Raw genomic sequence first — 13,059 nt, forward strand, 5'->3', positions numbered from 1 at the left:
GTCTAAACGCTGAGGGGGAAATTTACTAAAGTAAATTCGTAAAAAAAATTATTCGGATTTTTATAGTAAAATACGTTTTTTTTGGCCAAAAATACGATTATTCGTATTCCTATTGATGGGACATTCGTATTTATATTTACAAATATGAATGAATACACCATCAAATGAATACGACAGGAATCACCATTCAAAAGAATGGTGATTCCTAATTTACTAATGGTCATTGCGAGGGTACCGGCCGAAACATACGCGTTTTTATTTTCTGAAGACCTGGACTACGTCGGGCAGAAGAGGACGTGATCTTCACCGGAGGACCTTGTTGAGTTGGATTTCCTTCCACAGGTCCCCAAATGTATTTCTTCGGATGCTGGAGCCCCGGACCCTGGAGCCTGGACCCCAGACCATGGAGCCTGGACCCAGGGACCCACCTAAGGGCTCAAGAAAGTTAAGTATCAGTATGTATGTATTAAACTTTTATTTTTCATGTGTGTCAGTGTGTGTTTATTTAACTATTTCTTTTACTGTGGATCTACAAGTGCCAGCGGGCCCTTTAATGCCCCACATGCTGGGACTTGTGGTTCTCCAAGTCCCAACATGTGGGGGAGGCTTGCTGGGACTCAAAGGACTCAAAGTTCCATATTGTCTTTCACAGTAAGACAATAGGGTACTTGTCTGGGCACCCAATTTTTTCATTGGATTGCATCGCATCGCATCGCACTACTTGAGGCATGCAATGCAATGCAATGTGATTTTTCATTGTAAAGACCAGATTTTTAAACGTATAGTCACCCATGGGTGATTTCATACCCCCACTATCCAACTGCGCATGGAGTTGATCTTATATAGTGTGGCGAGCGCAGCGAGCCACTGAGCCCGAAGCGTGGCGTGCGCATCGAGCCTGCGAGAGGACGCAGAATAATTGTAATGTAATATGCGTCCCCTCGCGGGGCTCGCTGCGCTTGCCACACTTCGGGCTCGGTGGCTCGCTGCGCTCGCCACACTATATAAGATCAACTCCATGCGTAGTTGGATAGTGGGGGTAGGAAATCACCCATGGCTGACTATACAATTAAAAATCGGGTCTTTACAATGAAAAATCACATTGCATTGCATTGCATTGCATGCCTTAAGTAGTGGCATGCAATGAAAGAATCGGGCGCCCAGATAATACACAAGTACCGACAATAGTTTTTCAATCTATTTTTTACACTTCAATCAGTTCGATGCCCACCGCTTCAGCCTGGCCAGGTAAGTCCTGGAGGGGGGGGAACCCTTTATTGGGGGGTTCCCACTCCCCTAGGACACCTGGCCAGGCTGACTGGTCGGTAGGGATGAATGTTTTGGCCGGGGGGACTTGAATAAAAAGTCCCCCCCCCCCCCCCCCAGCTGTGGCATTACCCTGCTGGCTGGTTGGGCCTGGGGCTGATTCTTAAAATACGGGGGACCCCTAGTCATTTTGTCCCCCGTATTTTGGGAACCAGACCCGGCCCTGCAGCCTGGGGCTGGTTTTAAAAAATTAGCGAAGCCCTATTTGCGGGGTTTCATGATTTTTTAATACCAGCCCCCGCTCTTTCAGCAAGTATAGTAGCTCTTACTGACTTCTTTGGGGCTCATCTACATTTGGATATACGTCTTTTTAAAAGATTCCTCTCAGATGTAGCAGTGCACACCCACGGTGTGTACTGATATATCTGAGAGGGTATGCACCCAGGTGCCACGTTCACAATCTCTTTTTACAATCTCTCCATATATGGAACTAGACACGCCCTTTGGGTGGAGCATGACACACACCCTCAATGGGGCGCTGCACAAAATTCTACTACCAACTGTAATCCCTGAATTAGTTTTAAAAAGTAGGCAAGTATACCATGCAGTGCAGCATCTCTCTCTCTGCACATGTTACATCCCCCCCCCCTGCAGCATCTCTCTCTGGACATGGTACATCTGCCCCCCTGCAGTGCTGCTTCTCTTTCTGCACATAACATCTACCCCACCTGCAGTGCAGCACTTGCTTGCACCTCATGTAATCTGTCTGTCTCCCCTTCCTACTAGATTGTAAGCTCCTCAGAGCAGGGCCCTCTTCCCTCCTGTTGTCAAAGCCCTCTTCTCTTCACTTCTGTCACTCACAGCTCTCCCATACTCAAACACTCAGCGACCATCTTTGTCCGCATACTCATCAACATCATTGGCCACCAGCCCCTAGTAGTACGTTGATCACGTCTTCACTACTTACATCTAAGCTGTAATGTGTATTGAACTGTGGCGCACTTTTTACCTGTACTCTGTTTTTGTTATTTACGTACTGTACTGTTCCTTTGTACGGCGCTGCAAAACACTTGTGGCACATTATAAATATAATAATAATGCAGAAGCCAAGTGCAGCACATGACTGCATCAGAGCGCAACAGCAATCTCTTCCCTGCTACCACCGGAGAATCCCATTGCTTAAAGGTCCATACACACAATGTAGCACACACTGTTTTGCCCATTACACAATGTGGCACAAGTTTCAGATTTATACAATTCTCTTAATGCAGCCGACAGCACTAAATAACCTGAATCACAATGCACACAATTATCCTAAATAATTCTGCACACAGGAACTATTTCAGATTTGCCCGCTAATCAGCGACTTTGCAATTCAGTCGAATATCAAAGGATGGACTGCGGCTTTTCCCTCTGTCTACAGCAAAGACGCTGATTAGCGGCCAAGTCTGAATTAACCCAACAGATGCTAAATCACACTGTGTCCTCACAGTGAAAAATGCATAGATACCTTAACACAGGTGCGGCACTCGGTTGTATAAGTAAAGGAAGAGAAAATAGGCACTGTGTTCTCTCTTCCTTTCCTTATACAACTGAGTGCTGCGCATGTGCTAAGGTACTATATATATGAGTTAGTTTGTTGTAGTGAGTGCTGGGCCCCCTGTGTTTGTATTTACTAGAGTGTGTGGTCACAGGCCACTGCACCCCACCCTGGGATGTGGGTGCTGTTTGCACCCCATTCCTAGGAATGGCGAGTGTGTTGGTACTTCTGTATCTATATATATATATATATATATATATATATATATATATATATATGCACATAAAACTGGAAGGAATATACACAAACACACATAAATTAAAATACTGTATAAAATGATCAATGGTAAACTGTGCTTACCTGCCTTTAGATAAATGATGTTGCCCTGCACATGGTCTTTGTCACTGATGGTGGGGTGGCAGAGGCATGCAGAGGAGTTAGCAGAGGCACAAATAGGGAAAGGGCAGAGGCACATTTGGATGAGGGGGGGGGGGGGGGGGGGGCAAGTGGAGATCATGGCAGAATGACAAAAGGCAATGAGGGGGGAGGGGGGCAACTACAAGAGGATGTGGGGGAAAAGCAGTGAGGGATAAGGCACGATCTTTCAGAGACATGGGGGCGTGGCTACATGAGGAGCTACTGTCTTCAGCTGTACTAGTCCAAGAGACTGAAGTTGCTAAGGGAGGGGGGGGGGGGGTACCGTACACCATCCCCATACCCCTTTTTTAATCCTGGATCTAATGAGGAAAGGCTTGCAAATGCTCCCCCTGATGCTGCTGCGTGCTGACCGAGCCCCTAGCTGCTTCTTGCAGTCACACTGTCACAGGGAAGGAGGCTGCGATCAGCAGCATCAGTCAGTGGACCCCTCGTCAGTGTTACAGCCAGTTACTATCGCTGCCGATGCTGTAATATGATCTGACTTTACCTACTGCAGCTGCTGCCCACCTCGTTATCTGTCAGCATACTGGAGGCTGCCGCTGCAGTGCTGACTGTCACTGAGCACTGTGAGGCTGGAGGAGGTCACAGGATCCGACCACTAGACCTTCACAAGCCCGCTCAGCTGCTCGTCCCGCCCGCGCAGATCGGTAGGTTGAAGGGAAAAGAGTCAGACGCTGTCACTCCGTCCTCACGATGCTCCCCCCCCATTCGCGCCGCATAATGATGTCATGACACAGGTGCGTCATGATGTAAATATGTAAATTCAGACAGCACAGTGTGGCTGCGGTGATGGACAAAATCGGCCCACATGGCCATCGGCCCTTCTGGCATTTGCCAGAAGTGCCAGATGGCCAGTCCGGCCCTGACTGGTTACACACTAACTCCACACCTGCACATAGTAATTACTATCACATTGCAGGTGTATGGCGGACATCTATAGTAGGTGACTGTCTCATACATTATACCTGTACTGTACTGGTTACACACTAACTCCACACCTGCACATAGTAATTACTATAACATTGCTGGCGTATGGCGGACATCTATAGTAGGTGACTGTCTCATACATTATACCTGTAATGTACTGGTTACACACTAACTCCACACCTGCACATAGTAATTACTATCACATTGCTGGTGTATGGCGGACATCTATAGTAGGTGACTGACTCATACATTATACCTGTACTGTACTGGTTACACACTAACTCCACACCTGCACATAGTAATTACTATCACATTGCTGGTGTATGGCGGACATCTATAGTAGGTGACTGTCTCAGACATTATACCTGTACTGTATGGGCCAACCAATAACGCATGGCCCTTCCCCACTGCACCAGCACAAACAGGCACAGAGGCACCCTGTAGCACAGCCGCAAACGCCTGGCCACAGACCACCCCCTCGTAGTTCACAACCGTACCCTCCCTGCTTCAAAACTCATCCATAGCACCCGCGTAATACGCAGGGCCTCAACCCCAAGGGCAACAGGGGTTTAGGCACAGTTTTAGGCAGGCAGTAACTAACTCGGGGACTAATTCCCATATGCCAACCCAGTGGCACTACTCCCAACTCGGACATTCTTGTCAAACAGCACCACCACCTTCCCAGCATCAAGGGACACAGCAAGGCAATGGGCACTCACAGCAGGAAGAATCTACAACCAAGGTCAGCCAATTAATACAACGGAGAGCAACACGACGCCAGCAAGCTCAAGCATGATACCTGCCGGCGAGCAAGGGACAGTAAGCATCACCACGGCAGCAAGTGCAAACCTGATACCAGAGGCAGCAGCAAGCACTTACCCGGAGAATGGTCAAGACAGCTCAGGAGCGGGTGAGAGCAGTGGTGAGTCAAATGCAGGGTCATCAGACTCTGATTCCGATACAGGAGACATTAATAGCGAGGCAGAGGCAGCCAACCCAGGCCAGACCAAACTCTTTAAAATGCTTAGAAAGATGAGGAAGAGGGAAAAGGGCAGCAGGAAGAAGAGTAAGAAAGCTAAGGCCAAGGGTGTGGTGTAGGGTTCCGACAGTCATTAGACCGACGTCGGGATCCCGACTGGCCGGACCCAGACAGCATGGTGAGTGCAACTAATCCCCTTTCGGGCTCGCTGCGCTCGCCACGCTTCGGGCACGGTGGCTCGCTATGCGAGCCACCTATTCTATTCTGCCTCTATGGGGGTCGTGGACCCCCACAGGAGAAAATAGAAGGTGGCCGTCGGGAACCCAACTGTGTGTGTTTTGACAGTCGGGATCCCGATGTCGGGTAAATGCGTGTCGGGATCCCGACTGTCGGCCAAAGAGTTAGAGGAGAAGGAATCTTTTACATGCACCTCCACAATTATTGATAGTGGGGTGCGTAGCGCAGTGTCAAAAGACATAAAAACTGGGAAGTACGTGGACATCTTCGCCATGACAGAGGAACGAAGAAAGCATGTGAGCTGGCTGCTAACAAGGGGCCAGCGGTCGAAGCCGCGTACAAGACGTACAACAGGTGGCTAAGTGGGATGTACAAACCTGCAGCATGTTATCTTAAGACCAGGCCTGGGGAGAACATGAATGTGCTGATATATATGAACATGATACATGACAGCAAGGCAAACACATGGAGGGCTTTCCACAGTGGCCGGAAGGTGCTTACATTGGGAGAGAAGGATGTAGAGATCTGGCTGTATGTCACACAATCCAAGGAAGAGGAGCCGCCCAGTGCACAGGGAAATTGGACAGGCAGGCCTAGTTTTCAGGGGGAAACAAATGGCAAATGCTTTGCGTACAACCGCACCCAGTGCACAAGACGCCAGCAATGCAGGGTCATGCACCCATGCACTCAATGTGGGAAGGGGCACCCAGCAAAGGAATGCAGTGCAAGGGCAGGCCGTTTCCATGGGGAAAAGTCAGAATGTGAGCAGCGGTTTAAGTAAAGCCATTACTCCAGTAAAATTGGGAGGCATGCTAAAATGGCTGGGGTGGTACCACAATAAGGAGGACACAGAGTTTCTAAAAACAGGGTTCAGGGACGGATTTAAGCTACCCATTGAACGGGAAGTCCTAGGTGCAGTAAAGGCAATAAATTTAAAGTCCGCCAGCGAATTCCCGCACATAGTGAGAGAGAAGGTCCGCAAGGAGATGGAAGCGTGGCGCGTAGCAGGACCCTTTCCAGAACCCCCTTTTCAGCATTTAATAGTGTCCCCCATAGGAGTGGTACCAAAAAAGACACCTGGAAAATTTAGACTCATCCAAAACATGTCATACCCAGCAGGAAGATCAGTGAATGACACCTTGAAAAAGCAACAGTGCAGCGTGGATTACCAGTCGTTTGAAGATGCACTCAGAATAGCTGCGGGGCAGGGGCCCAATTGGGGAAGATAGATATCGAATCCGCTTTTAGGCTCCTCCCCCTTCACCCCCATAGTCACCGATTCGTGGGTCTAAAGTTCGAAGGCAATTATTATGTTGACCTATGCTTCCCATGGGTTGCGCCATTTCATGCTCTTTCTTTGAAAAATTCAGCACGTTCCTGCACTGGTGCGTCGAGGCGGGAACAGGATGCAAGACAATTGCGCACTATCTGGACGATTTTCTAATGGTCGGCCAGGCGAACACTAACACATGTGAGCAACTGATAAAATCAACGCAGGCACTTTTCCACACTTTTGGAGTCCCCATAGCAACGGAAAAGACAGAGGGACCTACGAACAAACTGTCGTATCTGGGAATAGAAATAGATACCACCGACAGGCTGTGTAGATTACCAGAGGACAAGGTTGTCGGCATTATGAGCAGGGCCGGTGCTAGGGTGTCCGGCGCCCTCCTGCAAACCATACATTTTGCGCCCTTTCACATTGCCATTGCAACAAGCTGCAGCCCGATTGTGGGAGTGTATGCAACATGCGATCCTATGGAGGATCTCGGGTGCATGTACACAGGGCTGCCAAGAGAAATCCTGGGGCCCGGTACAACAGCGTCACGGGGCCCCCCTGGAGTGGCAAGCGACAGAAAAGAGGTGTGGCCATTAAAGGATATAGGGGTGTGTACCACACCATATACCCTTTATGCAACACAATAGTAGACCCCTTATACTTGCCCCTGACACATTATGCTACACAGAATGAGCCAAAATTCACATGGAATGTCTTAAAATTCACATTATGCCACATGGAATGACACAAAATTCAAATTATTCCACACAGATTGAGGCAAAATTCAGGGAGAGTGAGAGGAATGGTGGGGATGCAGGGAGAGAGATGGCGGGGACAAAGGTGCATAGAGCGGGATGGCGGGATGCAGGGACAGAGACGGTGGTGACGAAGGACCAGACGGTGGGGACAGAGATGTTGGGGACGCAGGGACAGAGACAAAGTAGGTTTAGAAGGTCATTTCTATGTAAGAGATGGCAACAGAAATCTTGGGGCCGGTACACCAATATCACTGGGATTGAAAAATGCTGAAACCCGGTATTCCCGGGATCAAGGGATTGGCATCCCTAAAAGAAAATTGCCCCCTGTGCCCCCACACTGACTTGCTGTGGAGGGGGGCAGGCGGCCGCAGTGCATAGGCAGGCGTCGGGTAGACATGTGCGACGTGGGAGGCCCGGTGGCGAGCAGGTTCTGGCGTAGGGTATGATGTGGGAGGCCCGGCGGCGAGCAGGTTCTGGTGTCGGGTATGATGTGGGAGGCCCGACGGCAAACAGGTTTCGGCACTGGTGGTCAGCGCTGTGGCCTGCGCAGCGTGACCTATGACCGAATCACACAGCGCAGGCCGCACGCCAGGTCGGGAACAGCCGGGCAGTGTCTGAGCGAGTGCTCAGACGCTGCCCAGCATTAGACTGCACATGCGAATGCGTGAGTTGGTGCATGGACACAGCTAACCCCATGCCCGATCTCCTAGTCCAGTGCTCTCCAACCTTAATTGAGCGACAGCTACATGTGACAAAATAAGACAAAAAAAAGTCCCAGAGAGCTACTTAAATTTGAACAATGCCCCTAATACTATGCTGCACACCGTAATGCCCCAGCGCAATATGCTGCACACTGTAATGCCCGATACATTATGCCACTGATAATACAGAAAATCAACTAATCAATAAATCTATGCTTTTATTATATTCTGTTTTCCTGACTGCCGCTATTATTGCTGCAGATGACTTTAGCTTGTTGCACACTGTACTATTCACTGCGTATGAGGCCTTCCCTTTGCGCTAAACAGTTATAATATGTTAGAAGCAGCAGCCATTTTGTTGAACCATGACTTGCATAAATATTATAAAATGGCTGATCATGTTTTTGGTTTTAGAAGCTTAAGAATGTGATGTTGACAGTATAATGTAGCAAGGACAGGAAGCTAGTCTCCACAAACTGAATAAGATGGGAACAAGGCCACACATGCGTAGACCCACAAGGCCACTGAAGTTGGGTGTTGGGTTAATTATGACATCATGATTGAAAGCAGAGCTTGCCAATAAGACTCAATGCTTATGAGTAATTAATTAATTAATGTGATAAAGGTTTAAATATCAGAGTGATAGAGGGAGGGAAAAAGGCAGTTGAGGAAGAACAAGCAAGCACGGGGGGGCTGGAGGTAATTATGAAGGAGGTTTAATCATGGCTGATCACTGTCCTTGAAAGGTGTCCATTTTGATTGATTTAGAATTACTGTTTAAGTATTGGCTAATCAATTTTATGTTTCTTGTGTTAGTCTGCATTTGCAAATACCTGTAATGAAGCTATTCTTTAAGTAAAGCATTGCCATACATTTTATAAAAAGGTTGTGTGGGTGTGCAATCATTTCAGCGTTGCCGTTATATTTAAAGGTAATAAAGTAAATAAATTTGGTTTGGGTTATTTATCATATCTAATCTTATCAGATAAATATCTGTGTTATCAGTTGGAGGCCCCAGCGAGATTCAATGATGTTGGTTTTCACATTTTATCAGTTGAGAAAATCAAAGTTTGAAAAAAACAAAAATTAGCTATTTAAAAAAAAAAAAAAAAAAAGAATGTGTAGAAAAAATTGTAAAGGCGGTGCATTTTTTTTTGTACCCTTATCTTTCTCAACATCTGTTAAAATGTGCTAATCCAATATTACTTGAAGCAACTTCGATCTTTAATTATAAAACAAATAGATCGTAATTTAAGGCATGGAAAGACAACGCTGCATTTTGCAGACTGTCAGCTTGCTAAACCCCCCCGCATCGCCCATTTCTTCTCTGTGTCAGAGAATAGATAAGGAGAGCAGCGAGAAACTTGGCAGGAAGTTTTAAACAACCTTGCTTGTTCCTTTCGTTTATTTGCAAAGCATGCAGACTATAGCAAGCATATTGATATAAAGGTTATGCTGGCAATAAATTTTCTACTTTTAAAAAAAAAAAATTCTTTAAATTACAGTATTTTTTTGTTTGTTTTTATTTTTTGACCGCGGTTGGATTGTTTGGTGTATATTGTCTGCTGAGAAATTTACATTTCTTTCTGGTTGACTGGCCAGCAACATGTGGAAGAAATAGAATGCATGATTTATCCATAATCTGTATTGTTTGGAAACCTCCGGATTGTCTACTGTATATGGTTTATATAAGAAAATGTTAATAAATAATTAAGTATACGTTGCATTGTTAGAGCTAGCAAGCAGTCAGATTACAATAACAGTTTGAGCTAATTTCTTTATATCCATAGACAGAGGTCCGTTAAAATACAGAGTTTAAAGGAGTAGACGCTAATATTGTAAGCCAAGTAACAGTTCATTTTTACCACCAGAATAAATAAAGTTAATTGGAATATTGTTTATAAGAAAGTAAGATCGAGTTTATCTCATTGTAACGTTTTTTTGATTTCTTGTCTTGTGGAGATGAAGTACGTAATGTAGGACTGAGGTTTTTCTGCTATGGGTTTTTGATTTAATTTTGTTTGGTTTATTAAACAAAGCAGCTGTGAGTTGGAAACTCTAAAGTGATGGATTCAGTTGATGTAATGCGAGATAAGGAGTTGTCCATGTCAGGTGAAGAAACAGGAAATGATCATGTGAATTCAATGTTTTTTTTCATTTAATGAGTAATACATTTTGGATAAGAAAAGTGATATATATATCGATGAGATATAAGTCCAATATAACATCTATTCTTAAAGGTTCATATTGACATATTAGACCGTGTTTTCTGTTGGCAATTTCTATTGCCTATTTGCTTAATCTGGATACATATATTGAATCAGATATACCTTGAGTAATGCGCAGATAAGTCCTGGGTTTATTTTTATTCTTATGAATGGAAGGTAATCAGTGATAACTGACTTAAGGCTGTGGGGTTTTCTTTAAGCCAATTTTTGTTTTGTTTTTGATTTGTGTTAATTTAATTTTGTTTTTTTTAAAAGGGGGAGGGTACTAAATTGATAGAGTATCTTAAGGGGTTAATACTGTGGTAACAGTTAGCTAGATAACCAAGGGAGATAGTGATCTAAGCGTGTAATGATCGCTTAGACAATGTGCAGATATGGTAACAAAGAATGACATATTGCATATAATTTTTTTTTTATGATTTGACGAGTTGATTTTTTCCTGTGAGAGTGCTGACCGGTAGCGAGATTCACAGGGGGTATCTGCCACCTATTCTACGTACAAGGTAGAATATATGGGGAAACATAATAAGAGAAGACAGGGTGGGGGTGGGACACGTGACTACTGATAACAGAGGACAGTAGATGAAACACCAGGCTGATAACAGAGATGGACAGTAGGTGGCCCACTATACTGATAACAGAGGACAGTATGTGGAAGGCGTAGGTGTGATAACAGTGACAGACACATAACGCAAGGTTAGGTTTTTTTGGGGACATTTTTCATTTATTTTATTTACATTTTTGTCTTTGAAAGAGGTAACACCTTTTTAAGCATTTGTATGGGATCACAGAAAGTTCTGAGTATGTGACTAGTGTGAGCAAGTGAGAAGGAAAAGAAAATACTATGCTGGTCATAGTTAGTTGGAATTGGCGATGATGATGCACCTGTGAGGTAATGATTATTTGATGAGAGTGAACGCGCAATGGTCTGGTGACAGGTGGTGAAAGCTTCAAGAATTGAGATAGTATATCCCACTAACCCACATATGTTTGGAAAGATTGTACTGTCCCACTGAGGGGTTAATTCTGTTCAGTGAGAAGTGAGGAGAGGTGATATGTTTTTTAGAGCCTTAGGGAGAAAAAAAAAATGGGGAAAAAAAGAATAATTTTGAAATTTTTGTTTATTTTTGAAAAAGCAGAAGGGAAGAAGTTTTATTCAGTGATGAGGTGAGAGTAATATCAGAAATAACTCTGTAGGAGATTAAAGGCAGGAAATGGTTAATGAGATTGATAAGAGAGTAAAGTTTTATTCCTAAATGATGTGAAATATCCAAGGAGTGTCACAGAACTGTTTTCCATAACAAGGACATGAAAGATTTTAGAATTGAAGATATTGTTTACCCTTTTGAAAAAGCACAATGAATAGATTAAAGTTATTGCAATGTTCTGTATGGGACAGTGATCAGCCATACCCAAGGATGACCTCCAGCCCCCTCCCCATTGCTTCCCTCAAGTGATAATGTTGTTTTGTCAACATCTGTTTAAAAACTGCCATTTTTTTTTCCAAATGACAAATGCTAATATGATGTCTGAGCTTAATAATGCTATTGCTTTTGCTTGTTTTATTTAAATAAAAATCCCAGCCAATAGAGGTGTGACTATTCCAGAGAAAAGATTAATTTACAAATTGATGCATTTCATTTTGCACAGAAAAAGCAAGTGTTTTAAAAAAAAATAATATTATTATTATTATTATTATTATTATTATTATTATTATTATTATTACTACTGAGCCACTAGAAATTATTTAGAAAAAATATTGAGTCTGCAGGTACCTCTGCAGAATCCTTATCAAAGCCCTTATTGAAAAATACAGATTTTATAGTGACTATTATAAGATGCATATTGAGTTGCATTTTAATGCTTACTGATTTATCTGATTGCATGTTGCCACTTTACTAGATCCATTGGTCATGCATATGAGCCCACAAATAAGGAATGGAGGTCACAATTGCTGCACAACTAATCATGATATTATCTCAAATATTTGTAATGATTTAATGATTATTTTTTTCCTCAGAGTGGTTTGGAAGAAATTGTGTATTATTAACAGGAATCCATGAGAGACTGCTGTCAGAAGGCACTAACCGATATGAGGACCCTCACGGGGTTAGAGTATTTTGATGAGTTTTTCATTACTAATCATGTCACAAGTTTCTAAACATCTATGGACCACAAGAAATAGTTTTTTTTCCAGATTTTACAACAAAGCATATTATCTAATACCCATAGTAGTTGCAACACTCCGTTATTGCAGGTTATCTACCCAATGCGATTATTCTTATTATTTTTTTAGTGTAAATCAATTCACTTTACAGTTATGGAAGTATTACCGTCATCTAATCATTGATTTATGATCTGCATATCTCTTACTATCAAATAGCAGATAGTCAGGACTTAATACATTTATTTACAGCACAGTCCAATATACGTGGACTTAATTAAGCCAAAGTTTTATGGACAGCCCCACTATGTCCCACAATGAGTTGCATGATTGCTACCACAATGCTGATTCAATATGTTTATGATCTAATGATGTGTTTAAATTCTTTACAGGATTCTCTTACTGACACCTTTTCTATTACTACTACTAAATCTAACTGACACAGAGCTGACAAAGTACAATATACTGACATCATTGTTCATTTAAGGCTCTGATACACGCACTGACAGAAACCACAGCACTGGATATAACAGATTTATCAT

Source organism: Crinia signifera, chromosome 8 (assembly GCF_055691185.1).
Source record: "Crinia signifera chromosome 8, ASM5569118v1, whole genome shotgun sequence".
Taxonomy (NCBI): Eukaryota; Metazoa; Chordata; class Amphibia; order Anura; family Myobatrachidae; genus Crinia; species Crinia signifera.